We start from the raw sequence: 7,952 nt of genomic DNA on the forward strand, positions 1-7,952 counted from the left end.
CTGACTTCCAGCACTTTTCATTTTTGCCAAACCATACTCACAAGCAACCCTTGATTTTTGTAACAACGCATCTATGTTAAGGTAAGAAGGTAAGGATCCTCAGTCAGCTGAGGGAGTCTGACCTTCCCGTCGGTGATGCGAGCCGAACGCTGCCCTCAAGCAGTGGCTTACTTGAGGTACTCCCAATATACCAGCTATTAGTTGACTATATTGGAAGTAAAGTGTACTCAGTCAGCTGAGGGAGTCTGACCTTCCCGTCGGCGATGCGAACCGAACGCTGCGCTCAAGCAGTGACCTACTTGAGCTGCTGCCAATATACCAACCTTCGGTCGATTATATTGGGAGTAAAGGGACTCGTGAATACTCTATCTCAGTGGCGTATGTTAACGTTGGCCATACGACGGAAATTGTATGGCTGCCGCTTCTATAGTGAGCGGTAATGTATGGGAACACTTTCATGATTGCTGGCATGAAAGGTTCAATGGATATATATATGTTCTGTCAATCTTCTGCAGGTACACTAACCGCAATTCGATAAGTTAAGAACGGTTAGAATTTATCGACTAGCTATATAGGGAGAGCCGTATCTATGTTATGCCACCGTGCTAACCCCGTAAGCCCGACAATAGTTGGCAATTGTTTATCTTGTGAGGAACGAACAGGACGTGCATACATATTTGGTTGATGTTTGCTTTGATTCCTAGAATTGGAAAATGTTACATGAGTCTTCTTAAGGAATCTCTAGAGTTTGTTTTCATGAATATGTTTTAGTGTGGTTAAACAAAGAGTTGAATGAAAACTTGGTTTGGGGAGCATGTTATTAGAGCACTTAGATTAAACCTAAGAAAGTCTATGGTTTGAGAGAGGGAAATTGAGTCATGTCTTTATCCTTAGTTCCATCTTGATGTCTTGATGATCTTTTCGTTCCATAGAATCTCAAATGATGAACCAGTACCAATTGTGGTTTGTTTACTTCCTGAGCCTTGTAAACTTTTGAATTAGAATCACATTTTTCCGCAGTCTTCTTAAAGTTAAATTTGAGAAGTCTTGACATAATCATTATACTGAGGAAGATGCCACTTGGGAGACTGAAATTTATCTCCAAAGAAACTTTCCCGACTTTCTTAGAACAAATCCAGGTACCAAACCTTTCCATCCTTAGTCTTCTTGTAATCTCGGGGCGAGATTCTTTTTAGGGGGGAAGGCTGTGACACCCTAGGTGTCTGCACAATAAAACTACATTTATTTCCTGTGCTTCATGTGTGAAATTGTTTGAGCAAGGGCCTATTTTAAAATTTTAAGGACCTTTGTGTAATTATGAATTATTCCAAGGTCAACTTTATAGTTTTATTTGAATAGGATGTGTGTTTATAGCTTTTGTGGAGGGTTTATTTAAAAAATGTAGTGTAATCATTACTTGGCAGGAAATGTTTCATTTCAGTCTAAATTTAAAGTGAAATTGCCTTGAAAAAGACAAAGTCCTTTGAATTCAAATCCTCTTTATGTTTTCAAAAATAACTCTTTAACCTTTGATCAAATAATTTTTTGCACAACATCAAAGTTGTAGATCTTGAAAAGTTGAACAACTTTCATGTTGGGCACTTTTTCATTTGAGCCCTAGATTAAAAGTTATCATTATTTTACAGACTGATCCCTGAAATTTTCTGAAATTGCAAATCAGTCCACCTCCTCCTTCCTCCTGCCTGCTCCTCTGCTTCACGCCGCCGCTGTTCAGCGCCGCAAGCCAATGTGAAACGGCCAAGAAGCCACCTCCTGCTTGCTGAGCTTCTCCACGCGTCGCGCTTGACCTCTCCACCGCCCTCTACCCTTGCGCTGGAGCCTCCTCGCTCCGCCATGCGCCCAGAAGACCACCGCCGGCCGCCACATCCTCGTCGCCGTGGACAGCTCAAGCTAGAGCCCGGCTCTCCTATCTCTCGCACGCACCAGCACTACAAGAAGCCCCGCAACCCGTTCCCCTCATCTTTTCACCATTTCCCCAACCCCAGACCCCAGAACGCCGCCGCCGCTCCGCCCGAACGCCGGCGAGCTCGACGCCGCCATGAACCCGCCTCTCCGCAGCCTCTCCACCCACGCTGACCCCTCCATCAGCTGTGCCTCGACCTCGCGCAGCTCACCCACCCCTCCTCCTCGCCCAGAACTCACCGGAGCGTCGCCTCCACCGTTCTCCTCCGCCGCCGACCCGCCTGCTCTCGTCGCGCCGCCGCTACAGGCCACCCCGACCTCAATCTCGGGCATCTACAGGTGCGCACGGGCCTGGTGAACCTCTCACGCCCCTCCACCCTCGCCGCCGGCGATCGCCGTCGCCGAAGTTGGCCAGTCAAACCACCCGCCCCTTCTCTGACCATGGCCAGGGACCTCGGGTTAAAACGAGCAAAAACCCAGGGGGTTATCTGCATAGCCTAAGACTCATGTGAATAGTGTCAGCAGGGACTTCTTTGTTATTTTGGCTGTAAACTTTGAAATTCCATAGAAATTCGTAGAAAAATCAGAAAAATGCAAACCTTGATGTTTTGGAATCCTTGAGAGCAGCTCTATGAAGTAGAATCATAATATGATGGGTGTTAGTTGAAAGTTTTTTCTGTAGAAGTAGATTTGTGTTACTAGTGCTTGAATGATAGTTGTTTTTATCTTTTTCTTAACTGATGATTGAAACCATGTCTTGCTGTGAAATTTTTATGGTGAAATTTTCATGTGACTCTAGTGTTGCTATAAAAATTATGATAAATAGTTTCCTTGTTTATATAATCCTGATAAAATTTGTGGAGCCTTTTTTTAGTCATATGTTACTGTCTGTAGGATTTGAGCACCAGTTCATGATTATAACAGAAGGTGAAAATGAATCTTCTTAGATGGCTGTCAATATTGTTTACTTTCTCAGAATTAATTATCTATAGAATAAATCTTGAAAAAATTATAGTAGCTAAGTTAGCTCTGTATAGACCTCCTGTTAAATTTGTAGCTTCTATTTTTCTCTGGTATAACCTGTATAATTCAAATTTGATCTAGGAGTTGTCTGAATAAATGAATTGTTCTGAATAAATGGCTGCATGATTTGGTATGAAATTTGCAGGATAGATTACTCTATTTACTTTCTGTTTGATGTAATTTTTGATGAATTTACTACTGAATGTGTGCTGAGTTAGGTATTTATTAGCAAACCATGAATTACAAGCTATAGGAACCACTACAACTTGTTCATGAAGTTAGTAAGCTTCTTTTGTGCGGTTGATCATGATGCCTTGTGTAGTTAGAAATGTTAGTTATCTACTCTATAAACGATTGCACATATGCTAAGTTGTGTTGCTATTTGTAGACTACAACTTTATCGTGAAATGTATGTGGTTGTGGTAATACTATTCTTGCATCACATATAGATACTACGGTATTAGCGGACGGGACGTACGAGCTGATCCCGGAGTCCGAAGGAGGTGATCCCGAAGCCCAGGTGAACACTGCTGTACTAACTAAAGCCCCAGACCAAAGTTCGGAAGAGCCCAAGGCTGTCTTAGCTAGCGACTACCGAGAAGACTAGCCCCGGACATAACCTATATTTCAAATTATTACAATTTATCGTTATTACTTACTTGTGCATTTACAGTTCTTAGGATTTGAATTGAAACCCTAGATGCATGATCCTTGGAACCTATGTACTGAACACTAGACCTGAGTTCGAATAATTGCTAAGCTTATAGGACCGGTAAAAGTCGAGTGATTTCCTGTCACTCGCGAGCTCTATAGGAATTGCTTGTTTATTTTCTGCTATCAATATAAGGACGACGGACGGGGTCGTGTTCGATATCATGACCTTGTGTGAGACCCCGTCTGTGTTGATGAACTTGCTAAGGTCGCGGTGTGTGGTAGTGCTGGTTAAGTTTTTGAACGTACTAGCCACATGCCGTAAATATGTTACGCGGTAAGCTTAGTAGCCGATTGGACCGGGGAGTGGATATACCTATCACTCTCTCTTTAGAGATAGGTTTTTATATGTTATTGTTGATCAACACTGCGGCTACAAGTGACGAGGTTGGACCTTGGTGCCCTGTAGTCGGGGAGAGTGTCCCTATCCACAAGCCGGAAAGAAAGGTAAATGGTTGTTTGAGAATGACCCGACAGTGTTCCAAATGTGTATGTTAGGTCTGCCTGGCCAGGTTAACAAATTCGATTCGAATCGTCCGCTTCTCACGGTTTGGGACTACTTGATCTCTTTGCCACACAGAGTAATAAGAGCAACAGTATTATGATAAATCTTGATGTTTGCTTAAAGATCTACCATGGTTGAATAGTAGTTGCTTACATAGAATGGTTAATCAACTAGAATCTGGAAAGCTAAAATTTGAAAGTAAGGACCTACTCTTTATTGCTTTTCAGCAAAAGGAAAACCAGAGCCTCACAGAACCCTGCATAGTCTAGTTAGGTGGGCTATGTATACCCGTTGACGGTTAAGTCTTGCTGAGTATTAGAATACTCAGCCTTGCTGTTGAAACCCTTTTTCAGGTATGGGTTTTGAGGACTAGGCCGCTAGTTTGTCTTGGCCCTGCTCTTTGCCTCCTGGCTGGTCCGTAGAGTGGGATCCGTCTTCGGCCGGCAATGACCTTGATGAGTGATACCTTGCTTGGGCTAGCTTGGTATACTTTTGCGACGTGTTGTAGCCTTCATTTTTCTCTTTCTGCTGCTTTTCAAACTCTGAACTTAAAGTTATGGCTTGTATAACTGTTTTACAAGGTTTGGTTCTGTAATAATGGTTTGAACTGGTTTGTAATCACTACTGAGCTTGTGTTTGTAAAACATGTGGTTGTAATATCTCTGGACTCGCCTTCGTGCGGGGTATGCTTGTTCGATCCGAGAACCGGTGGTTGTATCGGGACGTTACCCGACAGACCAAGAATTGTTCCGTTTGAAGTGCGTTTGAGTCGGTGTTGCCTTTATGGTGATGGCCTGCGCACTTGAGTCGGAATAATTCAGGTGGTTCTGCCACATTCAGCTGACCCAGGGGGTCGGCCGACCCCACCTGGCGGCCCCTCGGCCTGATCCTTTGCTGAGTGGTTGATTCGTTGGATCTTATCCTTATCCTCTAGTGCATCTTGCGTGGAGGCCCTGTTTCCCCTGACATGTGGGCCCTCTTTGTAAGGGTGTGACGCCGGATGCGATATTCTGCGTAGTTGTATGGCGTCTGCTGTGTGCTTTCGTCTTATTTCGCTCCTGCTTATCTGAAATGTGCAAAACTAAAAAACAAATGTGGAGCAAGGTTAGTGATACAAATATGCGAGTAAGGCATGTAGTTTTCCTTGATTATTGAGTATAGTTGACAGTTGAAAATGGCACTTAAGCACCATCAACAGGGTCCAAGCCTTCCGGGTCTAAGTTATGCATTTCTTGATTTAGCCCATTCGAATGGCTTGGATTCTCACTCTATGTGACTTTGGTAATGTCTCATTCCAAGATTCCATCGAAAGTATGCCGGTCGGCCGCATTTGGGCCTTTCGGTCCAAACCGCGTCCGTTTTGGGTCAAATTTAAATATGTTGTTCCTGAAGTCGAATAAACACCAAAACTTGTGGAACTCATTAGTAATAATGGTTTTTAATGGTTAGGGCCTACATTTCATGAAATCAGGCAGAGCGTTGGCGATGAAAACCATCGTTATCGATCGCCAACATTGAGCAACCTGAGTTTCTATCATTTTATTGAAGCTCAACTGATTTTTAATAACTGAATTTATGCCCTCTAGTTGTTCGGCCAAAGATTCCAAAATTTTATCATTGGCAAGGAATTTTTACTAATGTTATCATTAATTTGTTTCTGGCCATAAATTAGGTCCTTTAAAGAAGGCTGAAAATTATTATTAAAGTTCATACCTTGCTGCTGACTGAAGCGGATGTTGGGTTTGGAATTCCAACCCTGCTGAGGACGAAAGCCAGAGTTGTTGGAGTTGTTCGCTCCAACGAACTGAGCTTCCTCCTGAGTGATTGGGCAAGAGTTGCCCATGTGTCCAGTTTCTCCATAGATCTAGCATGTCATGCGAGAATCCATAACTTGGTTAGCCTCCTGGTGCGGAGACTCGAGTCTCTTCATGAGAAGGTCCATCTTGGCAGCAAGCATATCGATGCTGTCAACATGATGAATTCTCTTGCGGGGCTGTTGCTGCCTTTCACCTTTCCAACTTTGGTTGGAAGCAATCTTCTCTACCAGCGCTTTTGCTGCAGCGACATTGAGCAAAAGGAAGGAACCACCTGATGCTGCATCGATGTGGTTCTGAGCTGGTATGTTTAGGCCATTGAAGAAACTCTGAATAATTAGCCATTCCTCCATGCCATGGTGGGGGCATGCTGCGATGTACTCCTAGAATCTCTCCCAAGCTTCCGGAATGGCTTCATCCGGGAGCTATTGAAATCCGGAGATCTTGCCTCGGAGGGCATTGGTTTTGCCCATCGGGAAATACTTCGTCAGAAATGCATTGGAGCAAGCCTCCCATATGGTGAAGTCTGCTTTGTTGGTGTAAAACCACATCTTCGCCTTGACTAGCAAGGAGAATGGGAACAGTCGAAGACGAACATTATCCATTGTGGTACCTCTGGGGATGATGGTGCTGCTCACTTCTAAGAATTTTGAAGGTGAGCGTTGGCATCCTCGGATGCCTGGCCACAGAATGGACTCGCTTGAACCATGTTCACCAGTCCCGACTTGACCTCAAAGCCATCATTGCCTTGGTCATTGTTCAGTACAGTAGGGATGTCGCTACTGGACGTGGCCAAGTACTGCCTGAGAGTCTTGGCCATGGGTGGTGCTCAGACTGACAAATGAGGGTTCCAAGTGGGTTTCTTCCAAGGTGGGACGACGCGGCGTCTCACAATTCGCCCAATTCTCTGAGGATTCGGATCGAAGTTGGATGGTAGATCAAAACCGGTCAAGCACTGCTCTACATTGAATAAATCAGAGAGAGAGCAATGGTAAGCCCGCTAAAACTAGCGGTGATAAAACAGTAAGGTTTTCCACTCAATTATACGATAACTTTAGCCAATTGCTTCCCCGACAACGGCGCCAGAAATGCTTGTTGGTGTCTCTTATGCTCAATCTGAATGGGTATTCTGCAAGCGCACAGAATTCACCGGTGTAGCACTTCACCTTGGAGTATTCCAGGGTATCGTGAAATCCTCAGGGAAGCACTATAGTAAAGTGTATCATAAATTTGTAGTGACAACCTTTACTGAAATTATCGACCGATTGATTCAGCAGGGGTAAGCCAGATAACTGATGAGGTAAATGGCCAAGCTATGACCGCGTGACACACAGGAGACTCTATACCTTAGAGAGGTAGCAGCTGGGAGGACAACAAGCGAGAAAGGACTCCTGAAACATTTCTAAACTACTGAGCTAGCCTCACTAGAACTAATCTATGCTTCTATCTTGGTGTCGGAACTAGGAGCTTACTTCGGCGGCCTAACCGAAGGGCGCAGACAGGGGTGAGAAGGGGCCCAACATACTTTTGGCAATCCTACTGCTATGAAAACACCCGAACATGGTGGACTACGAGGGACGGACAAGGCTGTCACCACTTGCTGCCACCACTGCGGTATCATGGGGTGGAACCGCTTTCTAGCTAGCACTGAGTCAGACACCACGTCTGCTCTCGGTACTAGGATTTCTCTTGAGGCCTTCAAGAGAAATCCCCCTCAACCTAGTGAACTAACTTGAGTTACACTAGTACGGGCGAGAAAACCCGTAAGACTAACTCCGACAAGCAAGAAAGGGAACTTAAATTGAACTAGAGGTAAAAACTTACTCCTGCAGACAAGTACTAGTACTTGGAAAGATAAATACTTGCAGAAAGTAAAGATGACTCAAGTAAATAAAGAAGATAACTTATATTAAAAATAGTCAAAGGAAAAGATACAAGAGCTTATACCGAGCTCCGATGACGACTCCGAATCCCCG

General features: G+C 44.3%; 1 non-coding gene across 1 annotated transcript; it reads left to right on the top strand.

Moving 5' to 3' along the window:
• Positions 1-6,327: 6,327 nt before the first annotated feature.
• Positions 6,328-6,434, top strand: LOC120657916. Its single transcript, XR_005668445.1, has one exon. It is a non-coding gene; the product is annotated as a small nucleolar RNA R71 (small nucleolar RNA).
• Positions 6,435-7,952: the final 1,518 nt, after the last annotated feature.

This window comes from Panicum virgatum, chromosome 1N (assembly GCF_016808335.1).
Source record: "Panicum virgatum strain AP13 chromosome 1N, P.virgatum_v5, whole genome shotgun sequence".
Taxonomy (NCBI): domain Eukaryota; kingdom Viridiplantae; phylum Streptophyta; class Magnoliopsida; order Poales; family Poaceae; genus Panicum; species Panicum virgatum.